Genomic DNA, 25,122 nt, shown 5'->3' on the forward strand with positions numbered 1-25,122 from the left:
GGTATTCACAGAAGGCATTTAGGAGTCCTAAAGTTAGGACTCCTAACTTCTGTGAATACCGAAATGAGTAAGTGCCTTCTGTGAATACCAAAATTAGTAAGTGCCTTCTGTGAATACCAAAATGGTAGTAAGTTTAGGATTTTGTCTTAAGTTAGTTCTGTGAATCGGGCCCTATTAATTTACAAACAAAACGAATATATACCATTATTGGAAGTTTTTGATTTTACTGCTAAAAGACAGTGATATGCTAGACTCTAGCATATCAATTTGTCTTGTTTGCTCCTTTTTGTTTTGCATACCAGTGCATCAGTTGAGGCCACCAAACATCCATATTAGATTCTGTTTGCCGTACTTGTGCTGCTCCCAAACATTTATCTAAGGATACCAGCTTAATTTATAGCCTCCAGTTTCAAATTCCTACACATTCATAGCGCATGTTACAATTTTCATTTTTCTTTTTTATGCATATATAAATATATATACTTTATTAATTAGCTACTTTTATTTGATGTCTTTGACAGTTGTGGCCCCCTAGATGAGGTTTTGCGGACTCCCAGGGTTCCATGGGCCACAGTTTACAAACCACTGCTCTACGGCTGCTCCTCACATGCTCTGCCGGAGTATGTACAGTTTTATATTTTATGCCTAAGCAGCCGCTCCACAGTAAGAATGTTCCTCCCCTCCAAACCCTTTTGTGAGTACATGTATTATCATCTGTTTTAACCATCACTTACTGTTTGAGGAACATGAGGAGAAAATTGCTAATCCTAAATGTTACTTTATGTGACATATCTAGATGGGCTACCCCGTCAGTCTCCTTCTAGACTGCTGGTCTCTCAGGAAGCCATCCCCAACAGTGCTAGTTAATAATAGTGGAACCTTAATAAGGGTCTTCCATCTAATCTCAAGCTTTCTGGGGATATCTGTGATTACATCCCTGCATAGGTTCTTTGGGGAGAGCAGCTCAGTGGAACAACCACGGCAAGATTTCTTCCTGGGATGTCTCATCATAAGTGAAAGACTTTATTGGAAATGCTTTAGGTTCAGCGGCCTGTGTGAAAGCTCTGGTGCCAGTCTAATAGAGGTTACATGCCTAAGGCCAAACCGTTGATGTGCATAGTCTACGACTGGTGTGTGAACACGTTCAATGCTTTGTCTTCCTAATGAATCATGGACGCATGGAGTATCAAAGCTAAATTGCAACAGGGAAGCTTCTGGCCTCATCCTTAAGTACTATCCATCTGTAAAGCAGATTCATTTTGTTCCACCCAAAACACTTCCAGGCATTTCTCAATATCCCAGTTGTGTCATATCTTTACACTTACTTTAAATACATTAATAGATATTGGTCTTTGAAAAGACATGGGGACTTAGGAAAAAGACTGAGTGGAGAGGATGTGGCCTTACGGCTAGAGCAGTAGACCTTGAAGTTGTTAAATCTTTCTGCTATGTGATGGGCTTCGAGTTAAACAAAATGTTCATCTGCACCGTGATATTTTCATAGACCAGTCCATGCTGTTACAAAAACATTTTCTCAGACAGCAGTATATGATTTCATTTTGCCCAAAGGTATCTTTGTTGCAGTCCCATTTGCTTATTGCTGCAATGGCTATCCTCACAAATGTTTCTGTATTACCATTACTTTTTTATTACTGTGACATTGCTCGATAAGAAAGTAGCACTTTTTTGTTGATGCTTTCTGCTGATTTCTCCGATCAGGAAACTGATATATTTTCTATAGATTTACTACTGAGCATAGACATTTTATGACCTGAGAACCCAAGGTTTACTTTCCATGATCTGAGTTGTTCCAAAACTCCAGCTCCCAGGATCACACTAAGGGCCCCATTACGATGGCGGGCGGACAAAGTTCACCCGCCACAGTATCTGAGAATATGACCGATCACCAAAGGTGCAGCGGTCCCTCGAGGCCAATTAGGATGCGACCGCCACCCTGGCGGTTGCATCCAGCATCTTTAACATTGCAGCGGGCGGTGCTGTGAGCAGTACCCGCCACAATGTTAAAGTGCCATGTTGTGCATTACCATGCACAACGTGACAGGCACCGCGCGGTGCCTGCCACCCTGTGCGTGGCAACGAAGGGGGGTACAATAGGTATCCCCCAAGTGCAGCCAACCAGTGATTTACTGTATGCCTTTCCATGGCGGAGTCACCGCAAGGCACCGCCACCATATTGTGGCCTTTTCCGCCCGGCCAGCAATCGTGCGTATTGCCAACCGGCGGAAAAGTGGCGGATGGACGGACTTTCCATCCGCCAAGGTACCCCCCGCCATGGTAATATGGCGGGGGGTAAATGTAGTTGTGATGGCGGGCGGATCGCCACCGCCGGCTGGACGGTGGCAATCTGCCAGCCATCATAATAGGCCCCTAAATATTTATTTATGTATGTATATATGTATTTATTTATTTATTTATTTATTTATTTATTTATTTATTTATTTACTGAACGGTCTTTATAGAGGGTGTAATTCTCAATAGGCATTAATGTACATTCCATAGAGGATAACAATGTGGTTCAGAAGATGCACTGTAAGTGGAAAAGAAGAAGAGTAATGGATATCGGTAATGTTTTTCCTTATTCTGTTGTTATTGGTTGATTACATAGTTATATAAGTTTTTCTAGATACTTGCAATCGGACATTATGCAGTGTGGTTTCATGTGTATTTCAATCCTTCTCTCCCTCACCCCTTATTTACTTATTAATTTTTTAATTGATCGAGCTTTTTATTTTTTCATTCTCCAATGTTGTATTCATATATATTTAAATGCATGCATTCCCTTTATGATTTTAATAAATCTCTCTTTATACTTTAAGAATAGGAATGTTTACTATTGTTATAAAACTGAGGTCGGTTGAAATGAATCAGAGTGCCTTGGCAGTTGTAATGCCAATGTCTGATAGTGAGAGTGCCTGTTGCAGTGGAACATTCATGAAGTGGGCGCTCAGCTGCTGTCACATTACTGCTGTACTAGGACCTGCGTATCACTAGAAGCTGAGGTAGAACTTCATGACAAAAAATACCGACATAGACATGGGTAAGGAGGACGTCAGTCATAAATGGGAGAGATGAGGTGTACAGTAAGAGCAAGTGGGACAAAAAAGATGGCATGAGTAGGGTAATTGAGAGCACAGTCAGTAGAAGTTTGGAGAGGATTTTACAAGTCCATCAGGACTGATGCACACAGAGGGATGTAATGAGAAGCTGCACACATACAATGAATAAGTCTCTGAGCATTGTTTATGTGTAGGAAAGTGTCCCTTCCTGCACAAAATAATCCTGCTCACAACGCAGGCACCCCGGCACCAGGGCCCAAGGGACCCTGCGTTGGCACTAGGCAGCCAAAAGTGCGGCAGTGCATGGAGAAAGCTGAACAGCACTATATCTTTGTAAATATGACACGGCTCAGCTCTCTACCCTTAAAGCAAAGCAGTGGAGCAAGTTGCCTTGCTGCGCTGTGTGAAAGATTAGTAAATCTGGGCCTGGGTATTGATGGATATCCCCATGTCTCCATTAACAATGTCATCCTTGTACCAGGATTTCAACAAGCAAGCTCTGCAGCTATTAATCTGACCACATACGACACATGTAGGACCAGATGTATGTAGATAATCGTTTGCGATTACTAAATAGCGTATTTTTGCGATTCGCTATTTGCTATTTGCAAACACCCATGTACAAATGTATGTATTACACATTTTGCAAATCCCAGTGAGTCTCATATAGACCTACCTCATGAATATTAATGAGGTAGGGCTCGGTTTGTGATTCATTGATAATCGCAAAAATCACAGGGACGGTAGCCTGCAGAGATTAGCAGACCAACATGTCTGTGATTGCTTTTCAATAAAGCAATTTTTTTTTCAATGCAGCCCATTTTCCTTAAAGGAAAATGAGATGTGTTTCAGAAAGAAAAAGGAAATGTTTTCTTTTCATTAGGTCTCGCCTAGGCAGCGCTTGCGCTGTCTCGTTGAGACATGCAGTATACACTATAGTGTATATAAGCTCCACCCACTCTCCACCCATCATTTTCATTGGCTGGTGTCCTAGATGGTGCCTTCCGATTGGTTGTAGGCTTGTTAGTCCCTCCTTATGATTGACATTTCTTCATTTGTGTCCTTCCACGGCTATTGGCCCCTTTACTGCACAGACTACTTTCTTCCAGTGCCTTCTCACACACCCATACTATTGCATTACCAATGCTTGTTTTATTTGTCTCTGCCAATGCTTGTTTTATTTGTCTCTGCCAATGCTTGTTTTATTTGTCTCTGCCAATGCTTGTTTTATGTGTCTATGCCAAGGCTTGTTTTATTTGTCTCTGCCAATGCTTGTTTTATGTGTCTCTGCCAATGCTTGTTTTATGTGTCTCTGCCAATGCTTGTTTTATTTGTCTCTCCCCACAAAGCTTGTTTTATCTGAGATCTCTGTTTAATTATTTAGTTATTTAGGATTAATACAGCCCACGCCGCGGACCTTCTTTCAATGATTTATCAATATACAGCCCAAGCCAAGGATCGAACTCTGCTCTCCAACTCCAACGTCGGCAGCTTTACATGTTACGCCACCGCTCGTCGCTTCAAAACAAGCCCCCTTAAAGGGGTTTATCTTTGTGTCCATTGCGTGCACTATAGTGCCCCTGGGGCAAAAGCAGGGACCTACTAGAGTGCTTCTCTAGCAGAATGCACTTTGCGGTCCCCCCGGGGCACAAGCAGGCATCCACTTCAGCATGCCTAAACAAGCGTTTACAATGCAATAGGTCTCGGATTTACGCGAGTTTAAGCTATTGGCATTGTAAACGGCAATGTCTTTTATTCATGTTTTAAAATCCAAAACAAAAATAAAAGGCATTGTTATTTACAATAACAATAGCTCAAACTCATGTATGAGAAGAATGTTCCTGACCGCTCGCATCCAGTCTTATGATTTGCCACTTGCCATGCGAGGACTCGGAGACGTGATGCGACGCGGGACCGGCGGGGAGATGCCTCATCCTAGTAACTAGACTTGTTTTGCATGTTTTCCATTAGTTTCCCCCCTTTCCCGTTTGCGAGTTTGTCTCAGCCTTGCTCTCAGGAAATGTTTGATCACGACAAAGAAGTGCCGGTCTCAAAAATTAGTGTCGTTGTCCGTCACCGGCTCAAATTAAGTAATGTTTTGACATTCAGACGTCCGCCTGTTTAATTTTATACAGCTTCCATTTTGGTATTTTTTACTGTGGCACGTCGCTTTTAGCGAATAGATTGGCAAATGTGTCTGGATATTGTCGTCGTGTACGAAAGGTTCCAAAAAAACTTTCATTTCTAAAGAAGCGAAACGTCCACACCGTTATTCTTTTGTGCAGTGATCACCCGATTATAATTGTTACTTTGGTTGCTATTTAAGTCCTTAACTATTGTGAAATGTATCGTCTAGTGTTATAATTGGTCTCAATATATATAGCCTCTCTAATTAAATAGAACTGCTGTTCATGTTCAGAAAATACTGTTTGTGCTGATTGCATTGTTTATATGCTTTTGCGTTGGAATTATTCCCCAAATGGAATTCTCATAATGTGACATCATGTAGATCGAGTATTCTGCACTTTGCCTACAGGCCCTGGACTGAGCACTACACACTTTATTACGGACCCCTGCCGGCCCTGTGAGGAGGTGCTACGTCACGCTAGAGGAGCAGGAACGCCATAAATTAAGTCCGGCAGTCCCACAGCCCGGGAGATTGAGTATTCTGCACTTTGCCTACGGGCCCTGGGCTTAGCATTACGCACTTTATTACGGACCCCTGCCGGATTACAGACCCATGCCGGCCCTGTGAGGAGGGGCTGCGTCACGATAGAGGAGCAGGAACGCTATAAATTAATTCCGGCAGTCTTGCAGCGCGGGAGATCAAGTATTCTCACTTTGCCTACGGGCCCTGGACTAAGCACTACGCACTTGATTACGGACCCCTGCTGGCCCAGTGAGGAGGGGTTAGGTCACGCGAGAGGATCAGAAATGCCATAAATTCACTCCAGCAGTCTCGCAGTGCGGGGAGGGCCCGGCCAAGACTGGCCTGTCTTAGACCGGACGAGGCCGGGTTGGGCCACCCCCTTGACCAGTCTTCTCTGGAACATTGAGTGTACAGGGGTAAGTCCCTTATTTTTAGGTTGTTATTTTTGGGACTTGTTTTGCTCTCCGGTAATAGGCAGCCACACCCATGCCCGAGTGAGGTACAGCGGCTTAACGCGTTGCGATGAGAAACATGAGGTCTAGAAATGCAAAATGCTGACAAATGTAAATGGAATATGCGAGCCATATGATAGTAATGCACTCTGAACCGTTTAAAAGTCCAACTGAAACAACAAACAGTAACATGGAAAACTCGAATGACTGGTCTTGTTTTTCACTTACACATTTGAGAAGGGCAGCATTGCAGAAACTAGTCGTCTGAATCTCCGACTGCACTATTTCAGAACTGTTTGTGTACGGGTACCCAACTCACAGAGCTATTTGAGAGTCTAAGGTTTGCTTATAGACCCAAATTGTTCTTTTACGAGTGCCAACCAATTTTCCAGTTCAGAAGAGCTAGTTTTACACTGGCGAAAACATTTACATTTATGGATGTTCTCTTTTTCTTTTTCTACACTTAAAAGAAACCTGGCTATTACTTGTGCAGGATGTGAGGCCAGCAGAGATAAAAGGTTCACAATACCTTATCACTGGGAACCAAGCACCTCATTGACTCTATTAGGGTAAGGAAGCAGAGCAGTGCAAGGCCTACTCAGTGGAGGATGTGTGGACTATTAATCACCTTTTACTGGCATGTAATATTAGTATTCAATAAATGATTGTCCAGGCTGTGGTTGTTCTTTAGAAAAGGGAGTACATTGATTACACACTACTAAATATTACGCAGTAATTTACAAATATATATATAAGACTGGTGGAAATACCTTGTATGACATTGCGTTTGACCCTTTAGAGTCAGGTCGCCCCACACCATAGAGCACATTATCATATAGGAAGGAGAATGTCGTTCTAAGTAAAGCAAGCCTACAGGCTTTATCAAGGTTACCAAATTTGAAGACCAGAATCACATGTTGACTAAACCATCTTTCCCTCACATACATCAATAAGGTATTTCATCACAATCATTAAAATGAATAAAGCTTTGCACGTTTATGAAACATTAGTGTCAGCCAGGGCATTAAGGGAGTCCCGCCAGGTCTCAGAGCAAGCAGTAATTGTAAACAGACATTGTAAGAGGTCCTTTTTGGGTCCTACAGTCATGTTCTTAATTTTACAAAAACACATCGATTTTCCAAACAATAAATATAACAAAACTTAAGGTAATTCTTCTTGTCTATTTTTCACATGCTTTACTTAATTTTGCATCCCCTGTGAGTGTTACCTTTTTCCAGCATGTCTTTCTGTATTTTTTTCTTGCAGTGAATTGCTTGTGTGTAGTGCATACTTTGATCTAAGTGACATCGAGGTGTTGATAACGCCCACAAATGAGTTATGTCTAAAGGCAGTGCGATTCTATGCAAAAGTGTGGCTAGGGTTGCACTCTATGGGGATTTGAATTTAAGCCAAGCCTTTAACTGTATAGGGCACTCCCTTTTACGGCCCCACCCCACACTTTTTTTATCTCACTGAAAGCCCTGCTCTCAGCAATATATCTTTCAAATAATACATCATGAAACAACATTGCATGTGTCAGTATCTTTCTTTGTTCCCTTTAGGCCACAAAACATGTAGCCCTAGGACTGACCATTAGAGGTCAGCCAGGTGGCAGAAAAAAAGTTCCAGCCTTGTCATTGCTTAAACGTAGGCTGACAAGCCGGGAGGGTCATCATTTACATCATCCTGGAAACTTAGGGTCACTTTTGAAACATGGGGGAGGGTTGCAATGAGTCTTGTAGTTCCCCTCAACTCTCTTTGAAACCATTGGTGGTGCCCCTGCCATCCTGAGGCCACTAAATGCAACAGAAATTTGAGCCAATGCCAGCTCACAGGGCATTATGAGGCGCTACCTCCTAGGTGATCGCATATTTATTTGTGGCTCTGGAAACGGCTTTCCATTGGTTTCACAGTGCTCCTGGCCCGCTTCTTCTTTTCTTTAACTTTTTAGGTCTTGCCTAGGCAGTGCATGCATTGTATGCACTGTCTCAAAGAGACATGCTGTATCTAGGATATGGGCTTCCAAAAATGCCCATCTTTTTCATTGGCTTCCTTTACTGTCTTTTAGAAATGCTGGCTTTTTATTGGTGAATACACATAGTAGTCCCTCTTTTTGGAATTTTGTATCCTCCCATGAGGAATGCCCCTGTTACATGTGTTTTTACTCTTTATGTTAGTTATTCTTCGGTAACACTCTTTTATTGTTTGGTAGGTCTGCCTCTGCGTATTAGGTGTTCTGTTTACTTGTGCTCTTCAGTCCACTTGCCGTCCATTAATCTCCTCGTGCCTCCTTGTCACTCCTCCCACAACACTGCTCATAGGCCCCTTGCAGTCCCTTGATCTCCCCTTGCCTCCCCTCACACAATGCTCATTTTACATTCTGAATAGCTCTTCACACATATGATCGACATGCGTGCCTTTTTAAAAACAATTATGCATGACATCCGTGCGCTGCACAGCAGCAAAACTAATATCTTTCCTACTTTCAACGTTGCCCCATGTGCGAGCCCGCTGACGCTGCCACAACTAACCCCCTACATTTCAGGAGTCACACCCTACGAGCTCTGCGCAGCTCACCAACAGCTCCCATGTCAGGTACTGTGCCACATTCTACATTTGTCATCCATTTCACCATTGTTTTATTTTCTTATCATATATTTCATTTTTTTTACTAGGCATGGGGAGAACAAACGCCTAGACTCAAACCTGGTTGCACAGTGCCTACGTTGGCAGCTCTGGATATTATGCCACGTCATCACTGCACAAGTTGCTGGGCATAGGTCAGTGTGTTTTTGGTGGGAGTGGCCAAGTTACTTTTTTTAGGTCGAGTGGAGTGCTGCAAAGCGCATGAGCCATTGTAGCCCCTCCTGCTCCCAGTTGTTTCTTACAGTTGGTGTTTGTGGTATGCAGTAATGCAGGCCATTAGCTGATTCCAGCTCATGCAGTTCCTTGAAGGGTACCATGCAAGGCCTGAGCCTATCACACAAAGAGAAGATGATCTCATTATCAGACTGCCACTCATTAGCCTGAAAGTGATCATTAATCAAATGCCCCAGCCAATCAGAGCCAGGTATCTTCTACAGCAGGATAATTGTTCATGAACTGTACATGAAACATGAACGTGGCATTATTCAGTGATATATATGTTATTCACTGTATGCACTGTGGAATTACCCATTACTGTCTTGAATGTTACATGACAAAATGCCAATAAAATGTTGTTAAAAAAAAAAAAAAATGAATGTGGCATTTCTATGCGCTTTGTGTTAAGGCACAAGCATGTCTTCTGCACCAAATGCTTATACACCCTGTGAAACGTACTCGAACCCTGCCTCTTCCATGTAAGTAGTGCACCTGGAGCTGCAAGAGACATGTAATATGTGGGCTGCATTTCAAAAATCTGCTTGCCGGTGGGGAGTGAACACGAACAGTTAAAACAAACATAATGTACAACACACATCGTCTCCCTCAGGAGGTCCAGCTCACACACAGTCAGGCTCAAAACAAACCTATCTGTAAGCAAGACCACATGACATTCTGTCAGACCCCATGTTATTAGCAGTACTCACTACAGATAACGAGAACACATTTCAAGTCTGAGCTGCAACTATTATCACAGCGTACCCTCTGCAGCAATATCATTCTTTTTAATAACTTATAAAAATAATAGTTTAAATATAGCTTACAAAAGTAATAGCTCTTCTGATAAAGAAACGAGGCTACAGAGTGCATACGTTTCTTTTATGTTGCTCTTGGAATAACATTTTTATTTGCATTTCTTACTTACTTACATCCCAGTAGAACCACCACTGGCCCCCAGCTGCAGACAATGTGCTGCATGGTTAAATACTTATGAGGCCCCAAGGGCGAGACCAATTGCATTGCAAATGCTTGTTTTTAAAGAGTATGCAGTAGTCCATTGGAGCACTGCCAGCACTCAAAAAATGTTTTTACAAATATTCACAAAGGGGAAGGAGTCCCTTGGGAGCCCCTTCCCATTTGCGAATAGATTACCACCAACGTGAAGTTGGTGGTAAATTGCAAATGTTTTGCAACTGCATTTCGGTTGAAAAACATTCATACATGTCACTGCGATTCGTTATTAGGAAAGAACACCCTAAACAGGCCCCTTTCTAATACCGAACGTAAACCCATATTGCTGATTCAAACAGGTTACCGAATCGCAATTGGGCCATTCTACTTTTAAAAATGCCTTTATGTGTTCGCAAACGGCCCAATTCTGCGAATCGGGCAGTTTGCAAACGTAAAAAAGCATTGTACACCTGGCCCTTAGTCTCAGTGACCCTAAAACATGAAGTTCTAATCACTTTGATACCGGAAGTAATCTAAGTTCCAAAAGCTCTTCACTCGTTTTCTATTGGGGAGCGTGTTCTGAGCATTGAGGGCTCAATGACAAAACTTACACAAAAGGACACGTCTCTTCTACAAAGTTCATTAACTTTACATTTAAACTTTGTTTCATATTGATGAGAATACTTTTATTTTTTTATGTAGCACTGTAAAATACTCCCCTCATTAAACGCAGGTCTGTTCCTCAGTGGTCACCCGAAATCCCTTTATGAATATGCTCAGGCAGCAGGAAACAAATACAAGTCCCAGAACGATACAGAAGCCAAAGCAGCTCCGAACTATGGTTCATGCATTGCTGACAGTTGGCAGAGGAGAACTTTCACACATTTGTCAATAAACCAATTAGATAGGAGTCCAGCTGTAAATTTAGCGGAACGACCTCTTCAAAATTTGTCGTAAACATGAAATCTGCATACTTTAATGCGCTCCCTCCATCTTGAGAGAGTTATAGCAGGTTCCAATTAGCCTGTGCCAGGTTAAGGAACCCAGCACTGGTTTTAAGTGCATATATCAATAAAATAAACGACCTCAGTGCGCTGTAAAGTGCGCGGTGCCTAGCGCTGCATGTAGACTTAACGTTTATCGCTACTTTCAGGATTCATTTGCTGCCTTGTGCTCAGAGACAGCCATTATTACAACTTAAATCAACAGCCAGCCCATGCGCTCGTCCGGCAAAACAAACACAAAGCGATAATAAATACACTGGACGGTGCGGGGCAGTGAATATTAATCCGACAGTGGCATGCTGGCTTTGCAAAAAAGAGAAGAGAGAGGAATAAAGTTTAGATGCTCTTTCGTTACACTACTTTTATTACACATCCCAAGACACACACAGAGTGAGCCACATCATTAAACAAGCACTTATGAGCCTCTGATGAATACAGCTCGTCATTGTTTGTTTTTGGATGTCATTATGTATGTATCTGCAAGCCCGCCACCAAGATAACGTTTCTTTGTATGAAACAAAAGGAAAATGGTCACTTCAAAGAGCTCTTTTTACGAATGGCAGAGCTGTCAACTGGTTCCATGTCATGAAGGGCACCTTCAGCCAGTAGGGTTTTTTGCTTAGTTGTCATAATAGAGGTGGGCGAGCCAACAAATACCAGGGAGGGCCGAACCAGAGAACTATTTATTTAAAAGGGAGAGTTTTTGAAAATGAACTGAGAAACATTCCTGCCCCGATGACAATGCTGTTAGTGATCTAGGAGGCAAGATTTGGGTCAGGTCTACCATTTTTGTGGGTTCGATTTTTATTTTACACATAGCAAATTTGTAGTTTATAAATCAAACAGAAGAGACGATTTTTGAACAGCATATATCCTGAACTCACTTGTTTGAAAGTGCTCTCATATGTGATAATGAACAACAAGCATTGGCGAAGCCAGTAGGTCTTGCCTATGAGAGCTATTGGCTTCGTCAACGTTTTTTAGCCATGTTGTACAGCAACATATCTGTAACATGGCTAAAAGTAATTTAAAAAAATGCTATAATGCAAACAGAGCTGGACGCACCCTAGTGCTCTTTTCTATTGCTCTCAGGGGAGAAGGAGGGAGGCAACATGGAGGGAGAAATGCAACCCAGAGGGAGTGAGGAAGGGAAGAAGTGTGGAAACAAGGAGGGACGGACGTAGACAATACAGAGGGTGGTGGGCAAGGAAATGGGTGGGGAGCACATGAGCAAGACTGCATGTAGGAACGGCTGGGGAAGCAGACAGACAATGGAGAGTGGGAGGTATGAGCTGGGCTGGGGCAAGCAGATGGACAAGGAAAGGTGGGAGAGAGGGACTGTGTGCAACCAGAAGCACAATGGAGGGTGGTCAGGAGATGCTGGGGGAAAGCAGACAGACAAAGGAAGGTGGTGCAGAGGGGCTGGGTCAAGCAGACAGACAACAGAGGGTGGGAGGTAGGAGCTGGGTACAAGCAGACAGACAATGGAGGGTCGATTGGCAGGTGGGACTAAGGGAGGTAGAAGTACATGAGGGAGACAGATGAAAAACTCACACTCTGGTAGAATGCTTAAACAAAAACAAAAAACGTAGCACTTGAAAAAATGTGCAATGAAAGGACACAACTAATACATCCACGCTCAGGGAAGGGGCATACATACAGAGAGGAAGGAAGCCTACAGAAGCTGAGCGATGGGAATTAAACGAGAGCGACAATAAAGCTAACTATTGTTAAACAACGGGTGGCCTTTAAGCCTTCTGCAAGATAACAAAAGGTCTCACAAGAGGCAATCTTGGGTGAAAACTAAAATGGAGGGTCAACAAAAAAATGGGTTTGCTAAGCACTACACAATTTGTTCACGCGGGGATGCTGGGATTGATCACAGTTTTTTAAGTTTCACAATGTGCAGTTCAGCCACATGATGAACATCCCTGACATCAATTGTTAATGGTTTGTCATTAATTCTTGATTGGTGAGATTAGAAAGCGGGTGTCAGGCATATTCTACATTTTATTTTTGGCAACTTTACATAGCACAAACCTTACCCAGGGACAGGAGAGCACTACACAACAGACAGAGAGTACATCACACGCCTGTTTTTCAGCACAAGAATTGCCTGGGATCATGGCTCGAATCGGGGGTACACGCAGGTACACCAGCGTCCCCCACTCTTTTCACATGGTGGACGCCGTCCCCCCTGCCAAGAACTTGGGGGCATATCATCAAGCCCCGGAGATAAAATGATCGCCGCTTTAGCGTCCGTTTTCGGACGGAAAGCGGCGATAATTTTATCACCTAATCAATAAGGTCACGCTATCGCGTGAATCCTTGCATTATCGCCCTTTCCCCCAATGCCCATCTTTGCATCTCTAATGAGATGCAAAGTGAGCGTTCCTGCCCTGACATAACTGGAGAAATGTCGCTAAGCGACATTTCTCCAATTATCAATGGGCACGCTAACCTGCAGAGCGACAAGCAAAGTAGCGATAACCTCTGTTATCGCTACTTTCCTTACACCTGCTTCAAAACTGACTTAGCCATGATATCCCAAGTAAGGTGGATATCATGGCTAAGTATGCCTTGCCCTATCAGCAAGCTTTCGCCAAACCTTGTGCGATTATCTCTGTAATTCCAGCGATAATCGCACAATTGGCAGTTTGCGCTCTGAATTTTATCACTTTGGAGATAAGCGTTGCTGATAGCACGCTATTTCCGCGATAAAATTCAGAGATGGCCGGCGATAATTATCCTCGCGCTAAGAGCGCTGAGCGAAAATTATCGAATGGCCTTGATGATATGCCCCAGAGGTCCCACGGGGCGTGGATGAAAAAGGAAACCGTTCGTGTAAGCGGCATTGCCCTAATTGCAGTAATATGAAAAGGCGTTCATTTGCCGTCCTGTGACTTTAAGACACAAATCGGCGAAGGACTGAGTTAATCGCGCAGCATTCACAGCGACTCTTTGCTATCTAGTGTGGGTATTCGATTTAGCCGCGGGGCAGCTTCCTTTAGTAATGCAGAGCCCCCAGCTTTCCCAGAGTCTTGCATGAGTAGTTCCCTCAGTCCAGGTTTTTACTTTGTATACGATGTCTTTATTTGTGCATTTTCTAATGGGATAAGCAGGACTACAAGTTCCAGAATACAGAGTAAAAACTTGGACTGGACGTAGGAAACGTGCGAGCTCTGTTTTTCATGAAGTCATAAGGTCATTTGCATATTGTCAGTCCACCCCCCCTCCACTTCTTTTTATAGGACTTGTGCCCTGCCTGGTATTCACATGATGCTGAGTCAAAGCCAGCACTTGAAACTTTTTCCCCATAACACATGTTCAGCAGCTGCAGCCACTGGGCCAGATCACCGCCCATAAATGTTTGGCTCTTTTTAGACTCAAGGTTCCAAGGTGACCTCGAGCTGAGCCACAGCCAGGCCTCTGGCTCGAGCCTGCGTCGTGCTTTCAGTGGTACGCCCACCTCAATGTGGCATATGCAAACTGCACCTTGTTGGAGGGCACCCATTACATTGTTTTGTAAAAATCCACAGTTCTGTGCTGCAGTGGAAATAATATATCTTGCAACACACATAATGCAATAAATCAACAGTTCAATCCTGGCATTAGCATCCCTGAGAAGACACACACTTGATAGAGACTCCTAATTTGACTCATTCAGGGCAGGTCTATTAAAGTTGATAAATGGACGCCGGCTAGTGCACCTTCCCGGCTTCAATGTGTCTCTGCATCACGAACAGCCGCACGTCTCCACATTACCAAACCTTGTGCAATTTAAAGCTCACATTCCTATTTCCTCACATGTTAAAATACGTCTGCTTCAGGTTCAGTCGGGATCAAGGAGAGAAAAAAACAGTGCATCAGGGGAGGGTCGTTCTCGTACAAGGTCGGGCCCACTCGTAGAAACCGGAGCGCAGGTATCTCTCAAGCAATCTATACACGTCTTCATTGCCGTCCGCCGTTTGAAAGGAAAATCCATTGAATGCCTTCACTTTTCCCCCGGTGCCTTGGAGGCTCGCGTGGATTAATTGCAACGGTTTCATCCACCTGGGCCTATTCCGGCTGAGGTTATCTGCCTCTAACAAAGCCCCGCGAGGCTTCAGCTGCCGCCTAACTACCATTTTTACACAATGATTGATCTCTCTCGTCTTCGGGGCCAGTTCACCTGCTTTACTTTGCGCAGTTTTTCTTCATTGCAGACTTCGTGAAGGAGGGGGCACTACGAGCTGACAGACGTGTTGACATTCTCTCCACACCTTATTACTGGACCTATTTGGGACAGAATACCCGCCGAGGCAGATCAGTGTGCTTAGACAACCAGGGCGAACCTGGCGCTCCGGCCAGCCCTCTCTCTGCTCCTTCCCAAGCAGAGCCTGAAAAGACTCACGCTAACTCACTCTACTGTCATAAGCAGGGTTCACTACATAGTATAGGCTCGACACGAGCGTAGATTTGAAAAGCCACGACCGTTTTAATACTCAAATAGGTGAATTTTTGGAATAACTGCACAAGAACAGGTCAATTATGCAAACATTATTACCAGACTGAGGTCTGCCAGCTAACAGTTCAATGTGGAATATTCAAAGCTAAGAGGGCTGTATATTGTGTCATGGGTGGGAGGCATTACCCCCTCATGGGTCCTCCCAGTCCTTACAACGTGAGGCAGTCCTGCCTCCACCCAGTCAATCACAACGGCAGTCTTCAAAAGCTTACATGAGCCGCTCCCACCTACCGCCATGCCTATTTTCAGCTCCCTTCTCTCCTCTTGTTGTCCTCGGACGCCTGTCCTTGGGGTTGGGGGCCACGTTGGGGTCCTCGGTGGCCGACGGGTCTTTTGCTTCATGCTGGCATTCCGGTGGCTCATTGTTGCTTGGGGCTTCTTGGGGGGACCAGTTGCATGTCTCTGTTCCTGCTGGCTTCCGTGTTATGTTCCCATGACGCTATGGCTCATTGGTATGTCTTGTGCCTCTGGTGGCACAGGCTCCCACGTCTCACTCAGGGTGGTGTCCCCTCTGTTGACTTTGCGTTTCTGTTCGGGAATGTCTGCGTTTTCATTTGTAGACGCAGCTTGGGCCGTTTTCTCCTGTCCTCTGTTTTGTGCCATCTGGTGCTCGCTTTTGCGGCGCATTTTCTTTGTTCGGTTCGATTTGGTGTGGATTTGCATGGCCCCTGCACATTTCCTTGGCCTTCAGGCTTTCAGTGTGCCTTCCCTCCTATTTTCTCCTCCCGAATAGTCGGCAGATGTGTGGGGGGGTGTGTAGGTGTCTGTATCGTTGACCTTGCTGTCTTTGGTTTCCGCTCCTGCTGCTGCTGGCGGGGTCGGGTTTGGCTGTACTCCCTTGATTCCGGCTCCGCTTTTGGGTCCGCAGTTGGTTTTTGCCCTGTCTTTGTCGCTTGCTTCTGACGGCTTGGCTCTTGTGCGGCTGTCGTTGGCGTCTTTGGGCTGTTCCTCTGTGGTGGCTCGTGGCATCCGGTTGTCGCGTCGGCCTTCGACCCTTGTGTGCTGTGGTCGTCATTGGGGTTCTTTTTTCTCTTGGTGTTCTCCCCATTGGGTAGTTCCTGTGCTGGGGGATCTTGCTTCTGTGTTGGATTTTCTCAGGGATGTGTTTTTTTACGGGGGCTTGCCCCTTCCGCTTTGTCTGCTCAGTGGGCGGCGGTTTGTGCTTGTCCGGGTCCTGGGGCCTCCTAGGTGGTTTTTGCCCCTTTGGTGAGTCGGTTTTTTGGGAGCGTTTTGGCTTTGTCGGCCAGTCTCTCCTGTGCTCATGCCTTCTTGGGTTTTGTCTACTGTTTTGGGGGGGTCTGCTTTTGTCGCTCGTCTTTTGGGTGTGTTGGGTGCTTTGCTCGTTTCTTTTCCCTATTGGAAGTTCCTGCAGGATCGGGTTGTTTTGTGGCTTGTTCCGGCCTTTCTGCCTGTGGTTTCTTCCTGTTTCCTGTGGCAGCTGGAGGTGATTCTTCCTGATTTGCCTGCTGGGGGGTTCCTTGTTCCCCCTTCCTTGGTTGTTTGCTGGACTCTAAGGTTTTTCCCTCCATCGTTGCCTGGAGTTTTCGGTTTTCTCCTGGCCTTTTTTTCACTTGTGGGGGTGTGGCTCGGGGGATTTGGGTTTCCGATTCTACGGTTGGTCGGTGGGTGCGTTTGGCGGTCTGCCTGCCTTTTCAGTCCTTTGGATCTGCCTCCTCTGTCTCTGGTGCTGGGTCGTTCGACACGTTCTGTCTCTCCTTCCTGGGCTGGGGCGTGGGGATTTCTGTCCAGGATCCACCAATCCACCTGGCTGTCCCATCACGTATTTGTGCTACATTATCGGCTTGATGTTTTACAGGCCTCTGCTGGCTGTTTTTCTGTTGGCGTCTTCAATGCTGCTGTTCGTTGATCTTTACAGATTTGTGCTTTGCGTGGATCCCTGGTGTCCTGCATTTTTTGTTGGTTCTCTGCTTGTGAGTGCCTCATGTTGTAAGGACTGGGACAGGGAGGACCCATGAGGGGGTAATGTCTTGTTACTTACCAGTAATCTTCATTAACCCGATTAGGGTCCTCCCCGTCCCAGTCCTCTACCCTCCTGCCCTCCCGCTGTGTTTGTGTCAGAGTCTTGTTTATAACAGGCATGACGGTAGGTGGGAGGGGCTTATATAAGCTTTTGAATACTGGCGTTGTGATTGGCTGGGTGGAGGCAGGACTGCCTCACGTTGTAAGGACTGGGACGGGGAGGACCCTAATCGGGGTAATGAAGATTACCGGTAAGTAGCAAGACATTCCACCAGTGGTCCCACAGGTAACCAATACTTGTGAGTGATTTACATATGTAATTTATTCTTTCACTTTTGAGAAACTTTACTAATTTTAGCTATTGATAAAATCAGAGTGTAAAGTTATTCAAAAGTGTAGACTTACATGAGGTGGAGCCAAATTTATGAGTATGTCCAGCGTCACCCATGGTAATGTACCACACTCCCAATAAAAATAATGGAGTAAGGGACTTCAAATAAAAACCCATAGGCAATAATGTTAAACTAAATTAAACAGTTTCAAATAGTTAAAAATATAAATAAATTTAATGTAATGTTAAAAAATCAAAAACTAAAATATCTTTATTATTTAATTATGTAATATTTTAACAGCCACTTTTGAATTTATAAATGAATATAACATTGATGTTATCAAAATATATTTAAACTACTTTTAAATAAGTATATACATTGCTTTTAATATTGTTAATGGACAATGCAAAATTTATGTTTTTACTTTGGGTGGGAATTTATTTTTTGACCTAAACTTCAGAAAAAGTCTTTTATTTAAATTTGTCTAATTATATTTATTGAAGATTTAATGCAAAATTAAGTCAATTGTGCTGTCACATTTTTTTCATTATGTTCTGCATCTAAATTAAATATATAAAAGTATTTTACATGAGTTTTTAACTTAGAAATATTTGTATTTATTTATCATGAAGATTAATACTTTTGTAATGTTCTCTAAGCTTTACCATAGAGAGAACTTCACACAAACTGTGTAGTCTCCTTACGATAAAGTTAAGGGAAAAGAGTAGGGGAGAGGATGTAGCCTTATGGCTAGAGCGGTCAACTTCGAAGCAGGGGAACCGAGTTCCAGTCTCGGCAACGACGCTCAACATCCTTTGATTCTGGGCAAATCACTTAACCAACCCGTGCCTAACAAAAAAAAAAATGAATATATCCTTCTGTAACGAAACTGGTGCTCATTTAAAGCGCTCTGATACCTGATGTCTCGGGTCTAGTTTGTGCTATATAAAATTCTATACATTTTTTTTAAAAAAAAAAGTAAAATGTTCATGTACTAAAAAAATTGTTAAAAAAAGTTTCTTTTCAATTCTATTATAAATTCATTTTATATATTTATTAGAAATGTAGAACAAAATAAACTTTTAACTTATCTTTAATTTAAATCTTTAATTCATTTGTAATCATTAAATACAAATAATTTTCAGAAATGCAAATTATGATATAAATTGCCAGATAAAGTAAACAAATATTTATTATGTACTAATATTTTTACAAGTGTTGTATGAAATTAATTAAAGTACATTAACTATATTTTAATAATAATAATAATGTTACATGGGGGCGTGGCCTGCCTGACTCCAATATGGCCGCAAAGTAAGTGAGCTTCGACTGCCTCCTTAAAAATCCTACAGATATTGCCTACATCCCAGCCTCAAACTTTGTGAAAAATGCATGTAGAAGGAGCAGAATTAAACCTGAAGCCCGTAGGGACGCTCACTCGACGATTTGAGGCGCGCCGCTCGGAGAAAGATTGCACTGCGGACATTAGCCTAATAGCATGGCGGTGAGAAGCAGGTTGTAGCGAAGGTGCCACGGCTGCGGATTCGGCCCTCACAGCCCCAGCGCAGAACAACCTACTCCGTCCAGCTCTTCGGGTGTTGAGGCGTGAGGTTCGTTGCCTGAGGCGGCTGCTGCATGCAGGGCAGTGCACTCGCTGGGTGTCACATATGCTGGGGCCTGCGGCGGTGATGCAGTGCTGCGACAGTGGCCTGCCAGGCGCCTCTGCTGGTGCCGCCCAGGGGGAAGGTAGCACTTCCTCCTGTGGCCACGTTGCTAAGTGCTGAGTTGTGAATGTTGCGATCGGACTGATCAGCCCCCACTGTGCACTGTGCCTGCAGCGGATCGCATTGAGGCCTACGAGGAGGCGGGCCTGGCGTGCTTTGGCTAACAGCCAGTCCCCTGATGGTTATAGGCTCCCCGCCTGAAAGTGAAGTGGCGGTTAGGCCGGTGAGCGGCGTGAGCTGTGCCACGGTCCCGCAAGGCCATCCTGAGACCAGCGGGGAGTGCGGGACGCTGGTGAAGAGTCTGGGCAGCGTGTTTGCGGGCAGCAGGTACTGCTGGACACATCGTGACATCTGACTGCTCTGCCCTAACCACAAGTCCTGTAATCATCCAGTGGTCATCTATTCCGACATGAGGGGTACAAATTCCTGGATTACCCGACTGCAGTAACATAAGCAGGATGGGGAAGGGCGATAGGTCACAAACCAAAATACAATTGGAACATCGCAAATCTGCAAAGGACAGAGAGGAAGCAGATGATACCGAGCAAACTGTACAGGGGGCAGCAGGCTCGGACAAGGAGGAAGACATAAGCCACATACTATCAGCCATGCAGAAAAGGCTAGCTACAATCGACGGTAAGCTTGACTCACTTTCCTACAGGATGGATCGCACGTCTGATCGAGTAGACAAGCATGCTGAAAGGCTAGACATGGTAGAGCGCAGAATGTCAGAAACCAAAGACGCGCAAGTTGAGTCAGCGGTTGCACAAAAACAGATGGGGAAACAAATGCCGGTATTGCGTGACATGGCCGGGGACTTAGAGGAACGCTCACGGCGCAACAATGTGCACATTTTGGGCCTACTGGAATCGATGGTGACTGGCAATATGGAACTGTTTACCGAGCAACTGCTAGTGTCACTTCTTGGGCGCAAAACATTCTCTCCGATAATCGTCGAGAGGTGCCCTCACCGATCTCTGGCCCCAAGGCCGCTTCCGGGGGCCCCTCCATGGTCCCTAATAGTGTGCTTACTCAACTATAGGGACAGAGATGCTGCCTCACGTAAGGCCAGAGAACTGCACGTGCTCAAGTACAAGGGCTCGGAGATAGCGCTGTTTCCCGACTTTACACCACAGGTCCAAGAGGCACATAAGCAATTCGTGCCCATGAAGCGCACATTAAGGGAGCTCAAGATAGATTATGCTATGCTCTATCCAGCCAGACTTAAGGTTACCTGCGATGGGAAAACCAAGATCTACAATGAGCCCAAGCTTCTGCAATAGGACCTCAAAAAACTAGGTAAGGCTGGAGCTGGCAACGCTTCACAGGAGCAGGCCGAGAGTGGCGAAATTGCGCACAGTGACCAAGAAGACTAATCATATCGCTGAGGTCTAATGAAGATGATGTCTACAGCGCATAGTTGCAGTAGCGGCTCCGCTGGGGGACAGTGGAGCGGCGCCCCTCAGTTGCGGGCGCTAGAGATTAGTCAAGGACAAGTGTTTTGGGGCTCAGTGGGCCTCCGGGGCAATCAGGCACCTCAATCTTTCATTATTGACAATGGCTCCGCATAAAGAAGGCTGGCGCACAATAGCAAGCGGGCCACGAAATGGATGGCTTGGATGACAAATCCTTTATTTCAGGCGTAGGCAATGGAAGGAAGAGTTTAGGAGGCGGCCTGCCAACGCCACCACGTGTACTCCACATTAGGGGTTCTTATAGTAATTTTCTTTTTTTCTCTTTGTTGTTATATGTTTTCTCTGTTAAGTTTTAGGGTAAGGGGTAATGATGTATCAACATAGCCATGTTAAATGTTTCAGGACGTGGCATGGGTGGGGGGGTTGTTTGGTTTTGCGGTCAACAATCAGAGGGAGGCATTCATCACATGGGTATGCAACTTGGACATCGTGGCATGGGTGGTTCACACTCAACTTCATGGTAACGGGTGGATACAACTATAGATAACCACAAGAGCGCTAACACCCAACTACATTTTATTTCCTGGAATGTGCGGGGCCTCAATGACTACAGAAAGATTCATAACGTAGTGGCCTATCTGTATAGGCAGCATGTGGATGTGGCCATACTACAAGAGTCCCACCTGGCCCCACACACCGGGCGTTTAACTCAGAGACGCATGATGGGGGGTATGCGTGGCATCTGGTTTTACCTTGCATGCAAGGGGAGTATTGATATGGGTGCCCAGGGGCTCAGGTCTGCAGATAAATCGGGTCGAAGTGGACCCTGGCAGCAGATATGTCATAGCCAGATGCCGCAAAGGTAGTTTCAATGCAATTTTGGTTGGACTATATGGGCCTAATCATGACGACCCACAATTCTATCACTTTTTAAATAACAAGCTTGCAGGACACTCTCATACACCTCAGTTCTGGGGTGGCGACTTCAACTGCTTACAGAACCCCGACCTGGACAGATCAATTGACCCACCCAGGCGACCATCCAGAGCCACAACTGCCATTGCTGACATAGCAGAGGCTGAAAGCCTCACCGATGTCTGGCGACACCTATCGCCTCTGGCAGGGGATACACACACTACTCCTCGGTGCATGATACACACACCAGGATAGATTCTTGGCTTGTCTCGTGCGCACTGTTACCCTCCATAGTGGATTGCGTACATATGCCACATACCTACTCGGACCACTCGCCCATCCTGCTGAAGTTGACACTTAGCAAAGTGCCTCGTGGGGCAAACACATGGCGGTTTCCACAATACTCTCTATGAGATTCAGTCTTCAAGGGCGATCTTGAGAAGGCTATAGACGAGTTCCTTGTCACCAACATCGGGAGTGTTCCCAAGATGAGCACAATTTGGGAGACGTTCAAAGTTTAAATACGTGGCATAACCATTTCCAAACACTCAGGGGTTCTCTGATCAATTTGCACCCAACGTGACAAGGCAGAAAAGGATTTTAAAAATTTGGTGAGGCAATTTCAGGACAGCGCTGATTCGAAAATTCTATCCCAAATTAGGGCGTGCATAGCCGACTTCGACGAGCTTGCTAGCTCTGCGATAAAACACCAAGATAAATATGCCACTGCCAGGGTTTATGCAGAAGGGGATAGGCCGAGTGCCGCACTAGCCGCCCTGCCGCCGCCCCCTAGAAGTGCTAATAATGTTTTCCACATATGTTACGAAAATAGGGAGGTGATAGAGGACACGCCTGAGATAGTGGAGGCTTTTCGCACATATTGCACCCAATTGTACGCCACGCGAAACCCCACCACGAGTGAATCAGATCATGAATACCTTGAGTACATTGCAATGCAGTGGCTGAGTAATGCTGACAGGGAAAGACTCATGGCCCCACTGCGCCCAACTGAAATTATATCTGCCCTCAAAGATATGCCCAATGATAAAGCTCCAGGGTCAGATGGACTGACAGTGGCCTTTTACAAAGCATTTCAAGACCACCTAATACCGCCCTTACTGAACTTTCTTGAAGAAATGGTGCAGGATGGTATAATGCCACCTACTATGCGCGAAGCCACATTGATTACCTTATTGAAACCAGGGAAACAACCAAACCAATACTCGTCCTACAGACCACTCTCACTGTTAAATACAGATGCCAAGCTGTTTGTTAAAATCCTGGACAAGAGGCTGGCTCCTCTGTTGCCCAATCTGGTGGGTTAGGAGCAATCAGAGTTTGTTCCGGGCCGCCACATCTCCTGTAATTTGAGGACCCTCTTTGACGCAATTAAACACATTGACCTGCAAATCAATGCTGCAGCCCTCTTCATAGACATCGTAAAGACTTTTGATTCTATAGAGTTGCGTTTTTTATATGCCGTGTTCAGGAGAGTGGGAGTGGGTGAGGTGTTCCTGAAGTTAGACGAAGTCCTGTATACTAACCCAATTGCACAAGTGAGAGTCAATAGGATGTTCACTCAACCAATAGCAATCACAAGAGGCACCAGGCAGGGATGCCCACTGTCTTCGCTGCGGTATGCCCTCGCATGTGCTATGAGGGAATATCATGCCCACAGGGGAATAAGATCCTCACAATATAACCTAGTTATCGCAGCTCTACTTTATGTTCGCAATCCGGACATTAACCTGCAGCCAATGCTACGTAAGGTGGAGAAATTCAGCCAACACTCAGGTTAGCACATTAACTGGCATAAGTCAACAATGTTCCCATTGACACCCACAACCATCCCCTCAGTCACCGACTACCCCATTGAATGGACCACGGAGCCTATATGCTACCTGAGTATCCTGGTCCACACGGACCCGGAGGTGGTAATACGGGAGATTTATGGCTGTACAGCACAGAATCCATAGAGAAATGGATCAGGCTCCCACTGTCCCTTATAGGTCGCATTGCGTTAATGAAAATGGTCATACTCCCCCCGGTTTCTCTTCCTATTCATGAACATTCCTATTCTGTTACCCAAGTCATTCTTTGGCACCCTGCGCTCTGTTGCTATGGCTAGCGTGAGTGGTGAAGCAACATTGGGTTAAATGGGAGGTTTTGAACAGAACATATTCTGAAGGAGGTCTGAATGCACCTGGTAATCGGATGGTACTATAGGGCCACTCAGCTAATACATGACCACTGTTGGATACACGGGCCCTATGGCCTCCCACAGCTCTTCATAGAAAGCTCCAAAGTCAGCCCTGTTGCGTTGGCGGCCAGGCTGTTGGATGGACCCCGGGGTAGGACTGGAGCAATAGACCCGTCTGGATGTACCAGGGCGCAATTACATAAAGTGGCAATGTCACAACGACTCACACTGATATACTACCCTAAGATGCCGATAGAGTGGTGCGACTAGCCTCCGTTCAGGTAGGACAATGCTGTCACACAAACGCTTCAAAAACTTAAGATAGCATTGATGGGGGATTTTTTCACAGATGGCATAGTTAAAACGTGGGCACAGGCAACAGGACACGCCCCCAGACATCCACTCTAGAAGCATACCAATACTATAGGGTGCGACAGGCGTTTAAGGATACACTAGGTGACCGCCTTTCTAAACCTCCCGAAATGAGTTCACTCACATATCTTCTTCAAGCCAGCACACCAAGGTGTGGTTTTACGACATTATGCGCACTCACTAAGAGGCATGACACGCAGGCTGTGTGTAGAGCACAGGAGAAGTGGCAAAAGAAGCTCGGGATTGACATCACAGAGGAGCAGTGGGCGCATTGCTATGCCAACACGAAGTCGATCTCACAAAATGGGAAGCACAGGCTTGTGCATTACAAACACTTTCATAAATTCTATTGCACCGTGGTCCACTTGCACAAATACGGACTAAGGGATGATTATATGTGCCCGCGCTGTGGGGCTGAGGAAGCAGGATTAACTCACTTGGCGTGGGACTGCCCGGTATTCACACATTCTGGAGGGAAGTGTTACACATAATATCAGAAATGTTGGAGATCCAGTTCCCGGAGACTCTCCTGATAGCGTTGCTGGGTTATGATAAGGCTATACCAAAAGCGACCCATAAACTGGCGGCCATCAGTCTATTATTAGCAAAGCGTTGAATCGCTATGCGTTGGATGCGGGGGCCTATTCCTAAAATAGCCAAGTGGCGCTCAGACTTAGCTTG

The 25,122-nt window shown here is 45.1% G+C and overlaps 1 long non-coding RNA gene across 1 annotated transcript in view; it reads left to right on the forward strand.

Moving 5' to 3' along the window:
* Positions 1-5,688: 5,688 nt before the first annotated feature.
* The window catches only part of LOC146817810 (uncharacterized), a 53,509-nt gene continuing 34,075 nt past the window's right edge, over positions 5,689-25,122 (forward strand). The window contains exon 1 of the long non-coding RNA XR_014963023.1: positions 5,689-6,143. This is a non-coding gene — a long non-coding RNA (uncharacterized LOC146817810). The remainder of the gene's footprint in view (positions 6,144-25,122) is intronic.

This window comes from Triturus cristatus, chromosome 6 (assembly GCF_964204655.1).
Source record: "Triturus cristatus chromosome 6, aTriCri1.1, whole genome shotgun sequence".
In the NCBI taxonomy this organism is placed as follows: domain Eukaryota; kingdom Metazoa; phylum Chordata; class Amphibia; order Caudata; family Salamandridae; genus Triturus; species Triturus cristatus.